General features: G+C 30.7%; 1 protein-coding gene across 2 annotated transcripts in view; it reads left to right on the forward strand.

Annotated features, from left to right (window-relative positions):
* LOC132938019 (melatonin receptor type 1A-like) overlaps window positions 1-20,659 on the forward strand; it is a 131,937-nt gene that overhangs the window by 59,435 nt on the left and 51,843 nt on the right. Inside the window, exon 1 of one of the 2 annotated variants that reach the window (XM_061004672.1) lies at window positions 9,159-9,400. The exons of the other annotated variant lie outside the window; for it this stretch is intronic. The gene's annotated coding sequence lies outside the window, so the exon portion shown is untranslated. Of the gene's footprint in view, window positions 1-9,158; window positions 9,401-20,659 lie in introns of those variants that run through there. 2 annotated transcript variants of the gene reach the window in all.

Genomic DNA, 20,659 nt, shown 5'->3' on the forward strand with positions numbered 1-20,659 from the left:
TGTTTTTTTTATTCACTATAATATCATAATTTGATTGTGACGTCTAAACACGAAAAATGTGAATTTAGGTCAGAAATGGACGAATAATTCTAGTAATAATTATTATAATAGTCTGTCGAAACGAAAACCAGCCAATACATTAGTGTGATAAGTAAAATATGCATAGTTAATAATATATTAAAAATTCCAAGTTACAATGAAATGATAACGATAATGATAATACATATGATAAACGTCGAAATCGTGAAATCATAAAAAAAAAATTTAATTAAATACTATATTCGTAGTAGAGTAATTCTTCTTTTTCCAAAAGTATTTAATGAAATTAATTAAATGATGAATTAAGTAGTCATTTTTTATGAAAAATTACTTTTTTTTTACCTTCCATAAGAATCTATTTAAAAAAAAAGTATTTTAAAATATCTACCCTCCATTTAAAACGTAATTATATTAGGTACCTATAGGTATATATATTATATATATATGAAATATGAATGAATATTTATTATATTTTAAAATTAGTTAATATTACCTACTCAATCATTGGAAAATATTTTGAATGATATTACAATTTAAAAACAAAATAAAGTATTCAACAACTATACAACAAAAATTAGTTTTTATTAAAAGACGTTTCCATCTCGGAAATCACTTCTTTAAAAAGCTTAAAATATTTAAACTTATAGAAAGTTCCATTTTATACCTCGGTATATAATGATCTACCTTATTTGGATGCTATTAAAAGAAAATGTCCTTAAGGTTAATATAGTAGAAACATGTCATGAACACCAATTATTGTTTAGGTATCTACCATTAAAGGATGGCTCTCATAATTATTATTCGTTTGTAATTGTTTTAATATTGCCCACCCTCGGGCACTTACCTTCCTGAAATTTTCGTCAAGGGGGGTTCAAATGTATAATTTGGAACCCCCTGATAATATTCCAACAGTGCACCTTTTTACTAATGATCCCTTATGTATACCTACTTAATATTATTCATCAGTACAAGGGTACAACCTACTATATCTACGATTTGTTTCTATACCATAAAAATGAGTCTTGAGACTTGTGTAAAAACAAACAATTATAAGTATCTATACCTACATAGAATAAAAAATAAGGGAGGGAGGGGGCCTCGGGGTTTTTATATTGGCAAGTAAATTATTTTGCCCCTCTTAGTTCTTTATCTTGTTACGCCACTGCTGACAACGTTCCGAACCAATTGATACATTGCACGAATTTTGTAAATTACAATCTCAATCCGATATTATATTGTATAACATTCGATTACACTTACCTCTGCCATTTTTCCACTCCACATAAGAGTTTCCTCACCACATCAACCAACATGCGATGCGAGTCTCGTGGGTCCGATATTTCATGTAATCCAATATGAGTAATATGACTATATTGATTGTATTGGCCAAACTTGTTTTTCCTGTAATAATTATTTGTCGGCGTGCACGGAAATCGTGAAGTACTGAGGTCGGCCAACGGAATTTCACCAATCCAGTATTCACACGAACGTGAACGGCACAACGTTCGTGGTTACGTTAGGTATTCGACGTATTACACCAAAATGCATAAACAGTGCCACCGGCTTATAAACGAATTATGCTACACGATATAGGTACTACATGATTACAATATATGTATGATAGTATTTGATGGTATTAACGGCATGGTTACGCAATATTATTTCACCACGATTATTCTCAGATTTTCCAAGCCCACACATATAATATCATATTAATATGTATATTATATATATAACGTTTCGTGGATTTTAATTCTTAAATATAACGTGCAAAGTGGCCTTTGAAACTGCATATTTCCACAAGGAACCTGTTAATAATGCATGCGACTTTGCGCTCCTGCCTTGACGCAACGCCTGCAGGTATGTTATTACCTTCAGGAGACTGACTGCACGCCGTGTCAGGCCGATGGAGTCCAAAATGCATCATATACCAAACCGCATGTTGCAGGAATTGAATGCACAATACTCTGTCGATATTATTACACATAATATACGTATTCGCTAACGGCGACGTAAAAAAAGGTCGGTTATAGATCGATAGATATTCATGGCCGAAATTGTGTAGCGCTCGCAGACGCGAATACTAGGCAAAAATGCAAAAATTAAAAGGGTGCTGACAGCTGACTTCTGCAGATATAGAGAATCTGGTGGCAAAGTCCCGGACGCGTGTGTAGACAGTAAACGGCCGCGACGACCATTTCATAATTTACAGACTATGGTGGAAAATACGGGTCTACCCACTGGCCGCGACCGCGGGTATATATACCGTAAACAGGGTCGGCGGTTGGACCGTGGGGATTTAGAAGCTCGTGCCGCCCACCGGATTTCACCGATACCGGAGTGATCAGGCTAAAAACATCCGTCTGCGAATTCCCGACGAATTATCAACAGTTTTTGTTTCACCTTTTTCGAGCAAGTATTATGTTATTATCTACAGTGGAATTTCGGCGAAACGAGTCTTGGACGAGTTTATACAAATATATAAGACCTACGACATATCACTATTATGTGGGTCGACGAGACCAGCGCGTTTGCTTTTTTCCCAAGGATTACGTGTCGGTCGGAACGTTAAGGTAGGATTCACATCAGTCACTTCTATTATTCACAGATTCGTTGCGTAGGAAAATAGCGACAATTCCATACGCTTTTACGACGCTTATTTATAATTCAAGTACAATGTATTAATGTGTGCATGTTACCTATATATTATGTTATATATATATGTGTGTAGATTGTTGCGAACACTTGCACGTTGCACGCTAATTCCGTGTGGGTTTGGAAAATCTCTGGAAAACCTTCGTAAATGCGTCGCGCAACATATTATTATAAACACTAATGGTAAATCGCCGCAGTGCATATTATCATCTGATTCATCTATTCGTATTATGCATGCATAATATTATCATACAACACAATAGCATTTATTAACATAACTATCGAATACTATAGATTTGGCTGCACGTTAGTATAATATGTTATCATTACAGTATAATTGGATATGTTTCCGCCAATTTAGTGGGATGAAAGCGCGAAGCAAAAAGTTCTCAAATTTGCATAGTGTATAATATGTATTATGTAAGTATAATATATCATTGGTTTTAAATGCACAAGCATTTATACGAGTATTCATAATGAATCGTGAATGGTAATATACGGGTGCTTTGATACACCGATCGGGATATGCACGTGGCTGTTTTATTTAAATATTGATTGATATAAAATCATCCGGTGGTTGCGTCTTAAGCACTACGTAACACAAATGCGCTTGATAACGGGAATTACCAAAAGGATAATCCTTATAAACATACAAAAAATTGCTAACGAATATAATTAAACGCTATAAATTAATAAATATAATATGCTAATTGTCTCGTATGAATAATTGAAAATTTTTTTATTTTATTTTTCCACTTGGTCCAAACGCTCCGCGATAAAAATATATGCTCTGACCACTATATATTGAACCACTACCGCGCGCGCGACACTGCAATTAATTGTGGTATACGCCTTTGACCAAGTGTGCACACATATTCTTATGATATTATACGTTTCAACCGAATGCTTTACGATAAACCAGACATCGTCTCAAACAAACCATACTGAAACAACAACGGGACATGAAAGCTAATAACATTATGATTTAACTCCTCCGCCGACAGCGGAAATATATTCGTCAGGCACGAAATTCCACCGCCGGGCTCGGTTTCTGCCCCGTCATCGCGGGGTGTGACTGTCGTCGTTTTTTAGTCGCAGAACGGCACCCCTCGATGGTTAAGTCCTCTCTGCGGCCCGACAGTGGATTAACTACCCTGCAACACTCGATGAGTATCTCGGACAGGCGGCAATGCACGACGGCGTCAACATTGGCGAGTCATTACTTATAGACGACCCATACTTTATTGTTTGTACATAGGTACCTATAATATATTGTTATTACGCGTATACCGCACGATACACACACACTAATTGAAATTCGAATGAATACGTACATGGGTAATTATAAAAACGTAAAAACAAGACTGGCTTAAAAAATCACTCGGTTTATTAAAATCACAGATTGAATGTATAAATAATTTTGAGTACGCGTATATAATATTAAACGGTGACGGTGTGACCAAACATTGTATGCGGTGCAAGCTATAGTTGAATATTACACACTATACATATATAATAATATTGTAACGCTACCGTGTGTATATAATATAGAGATTAAGGACTACACGACTTATAATATAACAAAACTCTTTAAGTCTTAAATTATATCTAATAAATCGTATTTGTACCCCGCGAGGTTTCGTGATTAGTTAGATTATTATTTATAAAATATATACAATATACATAGTACTGCAGTGATGTAAAAATTCCGTATTTAATTTTAATTTTTAGCATATATATGTTTTTTGACTGGGTACAACTTATTTTACTCACCAACTTTCGTCTACACTATACCCAAAAATATATCTTTTTTTGATTCCTCAATTTTCCTTGCTGCAGAGGAAAAATATCTAGTGGCACGCTACATTTTTCATTTGTATAATACGCCGAGTTTTAGTTACGTGTATTATATACACATTGTCTCATATGGTACTAAGCCGCTATAAGGCATGTGCATTATGCATTTATGCTGTACCTATTGGCTACAAAAACCTGGAAACGATAGTAATACTATTTACATTAAAAATATGTATAAATACCTACGACGAGCGTTGGGTTTTTTAAAATACGAATAATGAGTTTGTTAGCCACGTTCTATCAAATTGACACTATTAATATTATTATCATAAATATTAGTTATAGATTTATTATTGAGTGTTAATTTTAATTATATTCAAGTTTATGTTGTTAATTATTAACTATTTCTTTTTGAGATTATTATAGTTGCATTGTCCATGTATGGAAGACTTGAAATTATTGACACGTCTATACATGTGTCTTTTATAATAATAAGTATATCAACTATAAACAGTATTTTTTATTTAAACACAAAGTTTTAAATCCTTTTTGTAGAAAATTTGTATTATATGAAAATCATTGTTATGCGCCAGGATGTTTCAGCAGCTTACGCGCAAGCTCGGATGTAGACGATATAGTTAGACCGAGGATTAGACCTTAAAATGTCTGTGTTTTATTTTTATCCAGATAACAATATTGTGTACAAGGGATTAATATAGATACCCTTAAAACTTTGAAAACGCATTTATATTTGTATTTTATCGAAGAAATAATGCGAATTCGAAAAATACTCACCGCAGATGAATTGTATTTTCGAATGTAATACAATACAAATTTAGTCTGTATACAAATGTAGAATTCTGAAGCCATACAATACTTATTTTTATATAGTTTTCTTGATTTTCCCGATCGGTCGTCACTCGTCACGGATCGCCACGCAACGACAATGACATTTTTTTCCTCCTGACTCTTTTTTAAAGTGCTGTGAGTAATTTTCTTTTCGCCCCCACCCCCTTCTCCAAGTACTAACTAGATCCAATTTTATTCCAGAAACAACACTTGAAGTTCAAAGCATTTCTTTTTACTATAACTTTGTCTTCAGATATAAAAAAAAACCACACACCATTGTAAAAGAAATCATTTCATCACTCTATCCAGAATCTAAAATACAAAATAGAATATTCAGGATTATTCCAAAAAAAAAGTTCGCATATCACACAAAATACACGTATACAGCGAAATGAATGTACTATACCAGTAAAAATATATTCTACAAAGCTTCTGTACTTGAAAGTATCATAAATAATGTCTCAGTTAAAATCGAACGTCGATATTATAATATTAGACAAATATCTAATTTCAATGCACCTACCAACCATGCGTAAAAAACAAACACAATCCACATACTATAATACATAGGTAAAAACATTTAAAATATATTACCATAAACATTGTAACTCTTTCAAAAGTCTTAAAAAAATTAAGTACATAATATATTTATTGATTACTGCAGCAGCAACAAAATAATATAGATGCTAATAACAAATCAATAGCAGTAGGAGTAGGTATTCCGTTACTGTATGATTAAAAGATTTAATAACTTTAACATCACAATATTATGTATCTGATTTTATTTGTATTTGTATTTGTATTTAGACAGTATGTGCAGATAGACAGGTAAACGTATTATAATTGTAATAATTATTAATAAACAATTTGTTTTTTTGATTTCGATCGAGCGGAGCGAATAAAGTATTGATTTTACATTCACAAAGTGTTTTTTTTTTGCCTGTGAATACTATTTTTTTTCCTAGTAGAAAAAGAATGCTCCAATCATCAAATTCAAGAGAAGCAAGTTGGATATAATTTGTACTTTTGTAAGGTCGAAATTGAATATTCTCAGTGGATTTTTAAAAATATATGAACATTTAATATTATTATTAAAATAGTTGTTTGGTAACCGTGGTAACCAACGAGTCGGACCGGCTGACTTCGCTGAGAAGTAATTTATTTTTGCGTTTTTCAACGGTTAGGTACAATGGTTTATCAATGAGCTGTTAGGTACAAATCGTAATGATTAGTATGCATTTTATATTTTATATTCTCGAAGAGTGAATAAAAAAATAAAAACGATACTGCGTACCCCCTTAAAAACATTTAGGTATTATTACGCACGGCTATATTCGATAGGTATAATAAATGTATATTTAATTATAATATCATTATTATATCGCTAATGCGTTGATTCATCCATCGGTGTATTTAAATCGCTTTCAGGACAACTATAGTAATAATTACCAATCAGACCGATAATTTATTATATTACGTACAGACTAGTCCCTATTTATAGCTCGCAGCAGAAATTAAACGATTTATATTATAATATACAATACAATACGATCATGCCCCGATATAGTGTCCCGGTGGTCACTTTTGATCATCTATAATAGTATCATAATATGCAATAGTGTAATCTCTAGTATATAATAATATCGTTCTATTTAATATACACTTTACGATCGAAGTACGAATTCTATGCACTTTTCCCAACTTCAGTTATTACTTTATATTTCGTATTACGCACACGTACCAGCTGCTTGTGCACGATGACTACAACCTATACCGTAACCGTATAGGTACGGTTTAAAAGTTAGAACTGTTTGAAATATATACGTTTACTAATTAGTAATTACTAATTACTTATAAACTCGAGTAGGACTCAAAACGTCGAAAAGCTTACGTAAGGTACTTGAGTTTTAAGTATAGGTACGGGCGTATAGTGCCGTATACGGCGTACTAATGGAAAAATTCAATGCGAACATTATGCAGTATATGATAATTTAATAGAAGATACATCGACACGTCTTTGTCGTTTATTTTAATCAAGTAGTTTATTTTCTACAGTTTTTTTTTAAAAAATATCAATATTTTTGTGTTGTAAATTAATTTGAAATGTAATAACTTTTTTTAAAGTGATATTTTTATAGGTATATTTCCTAAATTTTTTTTTCCATACAATTTTCATCATTTTTGTAATTTGTTAAACTAGTAGGAGGTACTTATAAATTGTTATACTTATTTGTCAGGTTTTTCTATTGCATCTGTTTACATAATAATTATAAAGTATACAGTCGTCTTGGACAAAACTGTATAATATAATTTATTTACAAAATAAATAATAATAATGTTTTCTTCATACTTTATTATTTTATCAAAGATGTTTACTTCAGTAGTTTCTTGGCCTAACTATTGCAATTTATATAATACCTATACATATGTGGCATTATTGTGCTCTACTTTGTAATAACTTATAACGTCAAATTTAAATTTTAAAACAAAAATCGTTAGGTTATGTTTAGATGACTTTCTGCGTGTTTTCTTCTATTCCTCATTTGGATTGTTATATTATGAGTAATTTATGACTCACGATGACTGAGACAAGATGCATCTCATATTATATGCGTTAACACTTGCCTCACAAGTACACATGCATACAATATAATATATACACATATCACATATGTACAACCATGTTGTAATGTTGTATATACCTACGCATTATCGCTGTTCAAGTTACTTTATAGCATTCCTATTTTTATCGTTTCATTAGTTTTAATTTAGTGCGTAGGTTTCAATCAAATTTGAATATTTTTCGACGCGATATCTCCTATACACGGGATTCTTGAGCCAATACCTACGACATTGGCAGTGCCGTACTAACTAACGAGGGAGCCCCATGGCAATAATATTGGGCACCTCTATTCGACATAGTTTAAATTATATTTAAACCATTAGGCGTATACCATAAAATCGTCGATTGTGAAGACTTTTACAACATTAAAGACGACTTTGCACAAAAATTCAGCGCTGTGATTGGCTGAATCTAGCGGTATACTAAAAATTACAATATTATGTTACCATATCGTATATTTCATATTGTACCAGAGAGTAGAACCCAATCCTACTCGTGGTATAGCTTATACCTGCAGTCGCCACTAACCATTTAATTAATATATATATTATATCAGTACGAACACTTGAATCGCGTTAAGAATTAACCCGCAAATCAAAAAAAAATGATTTTTTTGTCGGCAATCACGGTTCACGTTTTTACGGTGCAGTTTGAAGTCGCCTACAGTACTGCAACATTACGAAAATATTATAGTCGGCGCAGCGTAGACGGTCACCGTATACGCGCGTAGTAGTTATCGTTCGCATGAGCTCCTAGTCCTGGTCCACGGGAACGTGACGCAACATGTCCGTCGCACACACAGACTCCCGACGATGATCAGCCTCGACGACGCAGTGGAGCAATGAAACTTCTATCATCGCGGGTGGGGGGCACGGCTCAGTATTTAACATAATATTCGTGTACGAACATCGGCGCAGTGCTAGTGTGCTACTCACCGGCGTCAGCGGTCCGCGCATGAGGCCCTGATATCGAGGGAATTGAAACGGACCCGGTGCGTCGGAATACGCGTCGAAAACTCACCATGATGCGCGGACATCCATAGAATACGACTACATCTTATATCACGTAAACACGTTCGTTCGTTCGTGTTTGTGTTTGTTCAATTATATACGAGCATACATGTTATAGCAGGTAACCGGTACCGCGTACCGGACACGACAACCACTGACCGCGGATGTGCGACCAAGTTACCAAGAACAAGTATTTGACGTTAATAATAATATCGACGGAGGCCTGCATGATAATAAAAATAATATTACGTTACGCGACGGCCCGCGGGATCCGAATAGTGTCGTGCCGGCAAGCCGATCGCCGGCGCGCGTGGTCCGTGCATGGGATCCTGATACGGCGCAGGCGATCTATGTCATAACTCCGCGGGGCAAGTTGAAACGCGCTCCGAAAAAAACGGCGGATCATGATCGATGATATTATTATTGCGTAGGTATCACCGTATACATAATTTATTATGAAAATACATATTTTGATACACGGCCCCGGCGGTCGTCGCGGTGTGTAATGACGTGCATGTTCGGCGGCCGCGCGCGTCGGGCGCAACACGTGTGCCGGGGAGAATTACGCGCGTCGTTCGTTTGAAAACAAATTATTCCTTTCCCTATTTTTTGCCTTTTCCATATTATTATTACTATTAACAATATTCGACTCGTCGCCGACTGTTCACGGCGGCCGGCGGCGACGGCGGTAGCCAGCCGCGCTCTATCGATTGGATGTGTCCGCCGCCGTCGCCGCCGCCGCCGCCGCCACCGAATGCTTCTCCTACGCTCTGCAAAAGTCTCGTCGAACACGCGACGCGCAGAGTTCGCGGAAATAAAAAAAACCACCACTGATGTGTGATGTGGGGTCATGATATAGATAGCAAAAACATGGATAGGACATCATTACAAATCGAGTCCACTGTATTTTCGCGGTCGTAAACCACTGATAACAGATGAGGCCGTTTGTTTAAATTTTTGAATAATATGATTAAATATAATATATATTCCAATTGAGGCCAAAATATATGTATATATATATATTATGGATAGTCGATACTCGATATGGGTACGATATAATGCACGTCTTATTTTGGCCTCGATCGGAATCATTGTACACCGCCGATAAGACGTCATGTCCTATGTTGACTATAATGCTGATTTTTAATAATTAATAAAAATTATATTTTTTTTTTTTTGTGAACTTGCCGCCAGTGCTCTTCCTCCGTGGATCCGTGCTTGGTATTCGTGGCCGAATCGAGCTTTGCCGAACAGCCAAACCATCGGTCTCGCACGTGAATTAAGAATTTATTAAGATTTAAAAGGACGCATTAGGAACAAGTATAAAATATTATCTATTGACCATTGTCAAAAGGTATACATTTACGATGACGAATAGGTATATTATTATTATTCTTGAGCAGCCACCAAAGTCTGTCGTGTTAGTCTTGCGAGCATGTACATTGTACATATTATAAAAAAAAAACCCAAGTTCAGAAAATAAAAAATCGGAAAAAGAGATTTTTTGAAGTTAACAAATCAAAGGAATAGACCATATTTTTTTGCGGAATTTATGTACGTTGCCTCTATTTGTATTGTGTAAAATGTACAAAATATGTTTTGTCGCACCTCACAGTCTATCACATACATGAATAGTCGGCGTATACATATAATATATATATAATCTTAGTCGTGGTACGTGTCTCGAATAGCGTGAAGAAGACTGCTGCAGTTGGTGTCCCGTTAGTGGAACTTCTATAGCTTTCGTTATATTTTAATTTTAAAGAAAATTGAACATTATGATATTTAATAATATAATATATACCTACCGTTATTTAATAATAAATACCGTAGACTAGAATATAGCATTATAGAGTTGTCCGAATTTTTAAATTGAAATATAAACACTTTATGCTGCAGATTTCAGATTTTAAAAACTCTGTGTATTTTGAATTATTACAAGTTTCAGTCATAAACATCTACTTATATCATACTGAGTTTATGATTCTTTCAAAATGTACTTTTCTAGCAGTACTTAAAAAATATTCGAAATTTAACAGTCTCATGTGAACTTGACAGTTTAAAAAAAAATTTGCTATCGTTTTTCTTGTAAATTCGTAGTTCATTGGATTACGGTTTGATTTCATTTTTACGTATACGAACGCCACGTTACGTTTATATAGAGTTCGCCTTTATTTATAACCCTTAATAAATCAAACACCCTTAATAACAATTATTATTAATAATTGGTACCTATATATACTTGCTAGTTGCTTTACATAAACATTGTAAGTTACAATTGCAACGTAAACGGTGCCTATTTCGCTTAAACCAGCGATCTTCAACCCATGATCCGTATTGCTTTAATTTGAGGCCCACTAACACATTTTAAGCATAGCATTCAGTATTCATTACATGTTTTTAATACGAACGCGTCCCGTGAAATAATATGGTTAAAACCCCAGACTACATCGTGATATAAAAAATCATAAAAATATTAATATGAAAAATTTAAAACAGATTAATTTTTAATCCTTTAATGTATAAAATGAATTTCAGATGATGAATGTACTGATTTTACGATGAATCGTTTTTTATTTGTGTATGTATATAGGTCCAACTTATAGTAGATACCTACAGAATTGCTTCGATTATAACACACATATAATATTTTCTGATAGGAAAGTGAATCAACTGTTAATATTACGGTTCACTCGACTCCTATAATATTGCAGTACGGCAGAGTACGTGGAAAGCAATGCTTTAGTGCATTCAGAAAAATAATATTTTTGTATTTAAAATATTTAAATCCATGCCGTATATATAAGGTTAGGATTCAATCCAATCATATAAAATAACACAAACTTACATAATATATAAGTATATACGCATATCCGTGATTATCATTCAAAAATCTCTTTGAAATATTATTATACATTTTACATTTATATTTTTATTTTATACAATGGTAGACACAGCACGATATAGGTAAAATGCGTTTTTTTTATTCAGTATTTTCATAATTCAATTCAATATAATTGTTCCGAATTTCATATAATCATATTGTGTAATATATTTCTCAATCTATATATTATATATACGATTATTTTTCAACGTTTTACATTAATTTTCTAAGTATTCTTTTTCTCAAATATTATAAAGTAAAACGTTTTTATAATATAGGATTACAAATATTTATGTATGAATAACACGATGCATTTTTGCGATAAATCTTTATTGTTTTTCATTATGTTATATAGTAGGTATATTCATTTTTATGTTTCCCCCTTTTAAAACAATATTAAACCATATTTTAATTTTATATTCAGAAGTTAAATATTTTTCTGAAAAGGTTGATTTATTAATATTGTACACGCTCAATCAATAGTTTATTATTCAAAGTTTTGATGAGCGGAGTAGTGGAGCGACCATTGGCTGTATAGCACTATAGCCCCAAAATTTTAATTCTTATAAATAAATGATAAACTATTGATTCAAGTTTGATATGTGCAACACTACATATACATCAAATAATGTTTAGTAAAATATCTTTTCAAAATGCAAAATTTAAAAAAAAAACTTTCCTTATGGCTTTATATGATAAAAAAAAATATCTAAATAATTGTTGTTCCTCGAAAAAGTGCAGTGATTATAATGATTGTTAATTATAAATATGTAATATAAATTCTTAAACATTTCAAATCTTGTGGAACAAGCGAGTTTAAAAAAAATACAAAAACTATGGTCAACTGAAAACGTTGGTCTCAAAACATACCTTATACATATTATAGTACATACCACCTGTGTATATGAACTAATTATGTCCGGTGCAAATCGCAAATGTTTAACCGACAACAATATATAATATACAATATATTATAGTAGGTAACAACTTTTGTTTGCGGCTTCGTTTGGGGGTACATATTATATAGATATATAGTTCTCCGGGCCGGTATATTATATTGAAGTCATTTAAACGGGCGACCGTGATGGAATACGTGCCTCGTACTCTCGTGCATCTATATTATAATAATATAATAATAAATAATGATACTGTATTATCAGCATCGCGTATATTCGTATGTAGGAAAAAGGTATCCAAAGTGGTCACTCTAAGGTTCAATATGGTGTCACACTCAAGGATTTTTTTTTGGTTTTTATGAAAACATTGTGTATTTGAATAATACGTCACAAATCATAATTTGTAATTGGAAACGGTTTTAAGCAAATAGAAAAAAAGTTATTTTTATTTTTGAAGTTACGAAACTTGCCTGCACTTTGACCTCACCTATAGGCGGGCATAGTGGTTAATCAGTGTCCGCCTTATTAGTTATCTAATTATTTCTTAATTATTAGTTAATTGTTTCATGTCATTGCCATATATAACTTATATCTATATTCAATTTATAACATTTTTATGTATAACTGAACAATGGCTAGTCAATAAATAACAATAATTTGGAAACTGATCCTTATTTATACGTCAATATTACTTAGATATAAAAAACTAGTATAATTTCTTACTAACAAAAACAAATTATTATCAAAAACTTTTCTTAGACAGGTAATTGTACTTCATTCTATAAGTTTCTTATTAGTCTTTTTACGATAGTTTTCGCCATTGTGACCACTTTGCGTCTTTGCCCAGACGCGCTAATTTTTCTAGTGATTTACATTGGAGCTAGCTGTAACTTTCAGAGCGCGCATATACAATTGTATATATATATATTTTAATATACTTAATGAAAACTAAAGCCAAATGACTGCTTGACAGTTTTGTAAAGTATTTGAGTAAATGTATAAAAAAACTTGTCAAATTAAGTATTTGGTATTTTAAATACTGCCTTGGACGCTGACGTCTGACGTAGGTATTTGTATTTGAAAATAAAATACCTTTGAAAAAATTATTCATATATAAATATTTAAAATCATTCAAATTTTCTTTTTCGATAGTCATTACTCATTATATTATTTTATTTATAATTAAAATCAAATTAATATTAAAGTATTTCAGAATTAAAATATAACATTTTTTTTTTCTTTAGTGAAAAATGAAATATTTGGACAAAGTTCTACATTTTGTTCTAATGATACTTAAATTTGACATTATGATTTTAATTTAGTGTTTACTTATAATTACATATAGTTAATTGTTTTGCCTACTTGTACAATAAAATAAGTAAAATTAAAATAATATTTTTAAGAGTTTTTTAAAAGTACTAAAATACATGCATAAATAATTTTACTTAAAAATGTTTTAAATACATTTTCAATGAAAATATCTGTATTTAAAGAGTTTATTACAAGACTGCTGCTGGATCGTTGTATGTATCGTTACAAAAGTTTAATTATGTATATAATAAATACGCAACATAGGTATACTGTGTATAGTCTACAATATAATACGCTTATACCTATATTATATTATACAATATCGATGGGTATTTATTTTATAACCATATATAGGTATGCAACTCAGAGGTACCTAACACGTAGTTAGGTTTAATGTTCTATGTCCGATGGGGTTTGATATTAAAAATAGAAGTCATTTTAATCCGCAAACCATGAACTTCTTCTATATTTTACACTATAGGTATACTTATATAGTGTATCAAATATAAAAGCATAGTTTTTACAATATACGATGTCATATAAGTTGTTCGATTGATCATTTATTTTATTAATATCAATGCGTACTTATAAAGAAACCTATGGGATATATGAAAGAACTTCATATCAAATATTTGAGTAGAAAAAAAACGTATGAATGGTCTTACAGTAATAATAGATAGTGGAAAAAACCATATAGAAATACTATGTCTATATTATTACTCTTCAAAATTAAATTTTTTAGTTCATAGCTTGGAACACCGAACCGAATATCATACTTCAATTCAATTTGAAACCATTTACTATTATATCATTATTCTAAATGAATTAAAAACATTAAAATATATTATTGTGGACATCTATAAGGTATAAAATAATAATGTTTAGAATGTAATTTGTATAATTGTATTTAGTAATGCCATATTTTCATGCATTTGATATTACTTTTATTTTTAATACCTATCACATTCTAAAACCTTAATTTTCATGGATTTTTATAAAAAAAATTTTATTTTTAAACACTTAAAACACATATCTGATATCAGCCGTCAACTGTATGCACATTACTACATAAGTATACCATGTATAGCTGAATGTAGACATACATACGAGTAAATGTATCCTATTAAATGAACCTAAATAGCTCAATGATAGTAAATCATTATTTAAGCTGTAGTGACAATAAATTAATTCTGTCACTTTTCGGTGCGTATAAAAATTAAAAAGCGATATTCTCCTACTGTACGCCACTGCATAGTAGAGTGGTCTAAATTAAGTCCACACTACTTCAGCCGTTGATAATAAATGACCTGCAAATCTTTAAATAACGTATTACCTTTACTGCTGCCATGTATGAATAATATACTACCTAAACTTTCTATACGTTCGTATTATCATAGGCCGGTATACCGTGGTATATAGATACTTGTACACAATAATATATATATATATCGTGTTTAAATGTATACGGTATATACCGCGCCGAATAAAATATAAACAATGCCGGATAAGGTTTTGAAAATGTTATTTAGTGGATTGTTTAAACCTGCAGCGGTACTTTTGTAGTGGAAAATTAACAATATAGTGGAAAACCGATAAAAGTAATTTGGCGAGTGTATAATGGACCTTAGCCCGCTGCTAATGATTGCTTTGGGTATTTCTTTCCACTCTCCATTCATAAAAATCCTCGGCCAAATACCTTTGTAAGCATTCCTATTTAATTATTTCAAACTCTTATAAATTCTCAGGCTGCGGCGGTGTATACACATTAGGCTATTTGGTATACCGCCACTTTTATTCTTACAATCCTACCTGCCTAAATATGTTTTATTATTCTATGAATAATAATGTGAATTGCTTGTAGGTACCCGTGATTAGCATGTACAATACTACAATGTATAAAAGATTTTATTTTCTGTTCATACTTTACGTATAATGTTCATAGTAATTTATTTTGTTATTCGTTACAGCGAGTAAAGTTAAAAAGTCTAAACAATTCAAATGATCTACATTTCAGCATGTATTTTTGTACTGAAACATCCGAACAATTCTTATTTCCTTCTACCTTGACGGTTTATTTTTTGTGACGTAATATACCGTTACAGAGGTCAACAATATTAAACGGTTGCCGATCGGTTTAATTTAATTTAATAAGTACTTTTTATTACAACTAAAGATTAGAAAATATTTTTTTTCAAACTAAACAGCTATAAAATTAAAGCTTAGAAATATTTTAAGTTATTAAATTGATGTTAAAAATATTTACTTCCACGGCTATACACATCATTTTATATTATGATGTACTGATAGAGTATAATAATAGGTATATAATATGATGCTTTTAGGTCACGAACGTAATTACAGAAGACTGTGTACTTACATTTTTATGTCACACATTTATTTATTTAAAACCAGGGCTTGCAAACGTTATAATAACGTTATATTTGACAAAAAATGATTGAAATTTGTATACGTGATTATAACGGAAAGCGATAACTACAAAAAATTAAATACCGCAAAACAAAACATAACGATTAACAAAATATGATATATATAATTTTATTAAACAAAACAAAGCGCAAAAAGTAATTTATAGAATATCATGAACAAAAAAATAACGTAAAACGAAATATTTTAAAATCTATTTATTTAAAAGGTCTATTAGTTTCGTAGAAACATTTATTTCATGCAATCAATCTAAGAATTGGTTGTATTATATTCCGTATCCGCGCCATTATCTACCCGCATTAGTTATTATTTTTAAATTTAATAGATATTAACACTATTTTAAATAACGATAAACGCAAAACTTCTATAACGTTTTAGTTCTAAATAACGATAAACACAAAAATTGGATAACGTTTTAATTCTGTGTAACGATAAACGCAAAACTTGGATAACGTTTTAATTCTGATTTTTTTTTTTCAAATGCAACCTCTGTTTAAAATTAATAATTGTTAGGTTATAGGAAATAATTATCTTCATTAAATTTTAGATTCATTCTGAATAAAAAACATGATTACCAATATACCATAATTTTGGTTTTACAATGATGTTTGTTATTTTTTTTTCTAAATTCATATTTTAGAGCAAAACATTTCATTAAGTCTTTAATATTGAGTATGATTTCCGGAAGAAAATTTGATCTAGTTAGGTCTTTAGCTAATCCTAGGGGAATCAAAAGTATAAAACCGTTAGGAATTTTCTTAAGAATTAAGGAAACTAATGAAAAATAGATAGAAAACGGGAATATATTCGCAACACCAGCTTTTCATTTTTAAATGTAATCAGAAATTTATTTTTTCTTATTTATTATAATTATAAAACGTTTTAGCACACCTGGTGTTATTACAAGTATTAAGTTTTACATCAGAAATTAATAATCCCAGAGACTTGACATTTTCACCAAATATTTAAATCAGCATTTTCTAGACACGATTTAATATTTTTTTAATATTTAGCTTTGTTTAAGCAATTTATGGATCTTATTTTAAACTTGATTTTTATTTTTCGATTTATAATATTCTTTATTCTATAGAATATTATATTATGATAGCCGATAGGTAATATTCTATATACAGACACAGTTTTTATTTGTCAGTCAAAAAGTTTTAAAAGGTATTAAAAAGTTCGTTCTTTATAAGTTATTCTTATAGAAATAATTTAATAATATCAAAAATACATAGGCACAACTTTATTTATAACTGTTGGAAGTTCAAATTTTTAAGAAATTGGATATTTACACGATGAATAATGATTTTTTTCTCAATCTATTTTACCTAGTTATTTTGATTTAATTAAAAAAATATAAAGTAGAATTTTAAACCCTTTTCCGTATTATGGTATCACGTATATTGTTATTTTCTATAATGACACAACGCAATCACACGGGAAAATTCAATAATAATAATACAAATATATTAAATTATAAATTCTCTATTGATATTAATTATAACGTTTTAATAAATACGATGAGACATTAAACGTAAATATAATATTATCACGCTTCTACAATAACGGTATCGAAAAGACGGTATCGTTCAATCGTCGAGAATCATATTCCAAACTATGACAAATCCGTTATGAAATAACTCAGCGAACGAGACAGTGTGCAATGGAGCATTATTATTTTTGATTTTAACGCTACAATTATATCGATGGTTTGAAAAAGGATTCTATCAAGGAACAGTTTTAGTTTCTCCGAAAGAATTCGTTAAAAACATGTTCTATATTGTTTTTTTATTCGACTTCTTTTATCAGGACAATCTGCAGTGTCCAATGTCCAATCTATATAAAATATATAATTATATTAAACTATAAACTTGTATAGTGTTGTTTCGTAAACGATTTACTGTTTTTATTTTTACAGCTATGGAAAGTCGTGCGTGAATCGGAACTGAAAACGAATAATTATATTGTTATACCTACACGTATACTTTTAGCTCTTTTCTATAATAGTTACTCCACTCAGAGTCTGCAAAAAGTAAATCAATTAAGTTCATGTACGCACTGCACAATGGACATTCAAATTAATATTGCGTGTACCTATCAAAATGAATAATGATATATTATGAATTCGTTTAAACGTAATTTGTCCAATGGTTCCAGAGTTTTCCCCCGCTTTGCTTTTTATGTAATTAGCAGTTCGAAACATTAAAATATAATATATGATGGCTCCATAAAAGTTTTCACCGTGGTTGCCATTTCCTCACCGGCTTAATGTTTTAATGTAAAATATCTCGGGAGTACGTGTATACGGTATACTTATATATTATATATAATATAATGTATAAATTATAACGTTTATCGCTTTATTCATATTATTTTTATACTGATTATTGAAAAATCGCATTACGCGCGTATAGTTCCGTCGCGTTCTATTATAGATTCTGAGTGGAACGATGAATGTATTGATTTTACAATGATGTGTTTTTTTTTTTTTTTGTGTGTCTGTCATCACCTTTTAGGACAGTAAAAGTGCTTGGATTTTCTTCAACAGTATCTTTTCTGATAGAAAAGTAAATCTAGTTGGTACTTTGGGGGGTCAAAAGTAAAAATTTCTCAGTAGTTTACAAAAGTGACGTGAAATACAAAAGAAAAATTAAGGGAAAACGGGAATTTTTACACAAAATCTGTTTTTGAGAAAATCGATTTTAGTTTTTGGTGCAACTCTAAAACAAAATATCGTAGGGACATGAAATTTTGACTGAATGTTTATATAAGCATTTTCTTTACACCATAACAATTTCCAAATATTTTGACTTATTTTGAGCTGTTTACGGACATTTTGAGTTTCCATTTTTTTTTAGTTTTTTTTTCTATAAATATCAATAAAATTTTATTTGTTGGTTAAAAAAGCTTGAAAATTTAATAGAAGGCTCGTAGGTTATTGTTACAATGATATTTGAAAAATATTGAAAATCTTTAGTCACAGTTTTTATTTATAAGCAATTAAAGTTCAAATCTTGACAAAATACGGAAAAATCACAAAAATTAGCAAATTATTTTGCGTTGAGAATTCATAAAATTTTTCTTTTTAAATCTAAGATTTGAAAATGTAATACAAGATTATCCATAAGTTTGTTTACCTTTATCAAAAAAAAAAAAAATCTCTACAATAAAGTCAAATTAAATTTTTATGAGAGTTTGAAATTCATATTTTGACAACATTTGATATTCACTCGATTTCTCATGTAACGATTTTCTTATTTTGTTGTAATCAAAAAACGTATGACTGTAGATACTTGAAAATTTCACTGAATGTTTATATGTATTAGCATTTTCTATACACGATAACATTTTGAAAATAATTTGACTCTTTTTGAGCTGTTTACGGACATTGTCAGTTTTCAATTTTAGATTCTGAGCGAAGGGATGAATGCATTGATTTTACAATGATGTGTGTTTTTTTTTTTTTGTGTGTCTGTCGTCACCTTTTAGGACAGTAAAAGTGCTTGGATTTTAACTTTTCCGATAGGAAAGTGAATCTAGTTGGTACTTTGGAGGGGTCAAAAGTAAAAATTTCCCAGTAGTTTTCAAAAGCGACGTGAAAAACAAAAGAAAAATTAAGGAAAAACGGGAATTTTCACGCAAAATCTGTTTTCGAGAAAATCGATTTTGGTTTTTGGTGTAACTCTAAAACAAATGACCATAGGGACATGAAATTTTGACTGATTGTTTATATTAGCATTTTCTATACACCATACAATTTTGAAAATATTTTGACTCTTTTTGAACTGTTTACGGACATTGTCATAATTTGTTGGGTAAAAAAGTGTGAAAACTTAATATAAAGCTCCTGATATATCGTTCTAATAGCAATTGAAAAATATTAAAAATACATAGGCACAATTTTTTTTTATAAGCATTTTAAATTTCGACAACATTTATCAAATTTATAATTTATTAATTATTTTGTAGTTAAAAATGTATAAAATGTTTAACTTTTATGGTTAAGGATTGAAAATTGAAAACAAGGCTCCACGTAAATAGGTTATAAATTACTTTATTCACAATAATATCATTAAATATACTTATTTCATAGGCTCCTATCATAAGCTGACTGACCGTTTTCGCTCAGAATCGTTTTTCTTATACA

The sequence above is a fragment of the Metopolophium dirhodum genome, chromosome 2, assembly GCF_019925205.1.
Source record: "Metopolophium dirhodum isolate CAU chromosome 2, ASM1992520v1, whole genome shotgun sequence".
NCBI lineage: Eukaryota > Metazoa > Arthropoda > Insecta > Hemiptera > Aphididae > Metopolophium > Metopolophium dirhodum.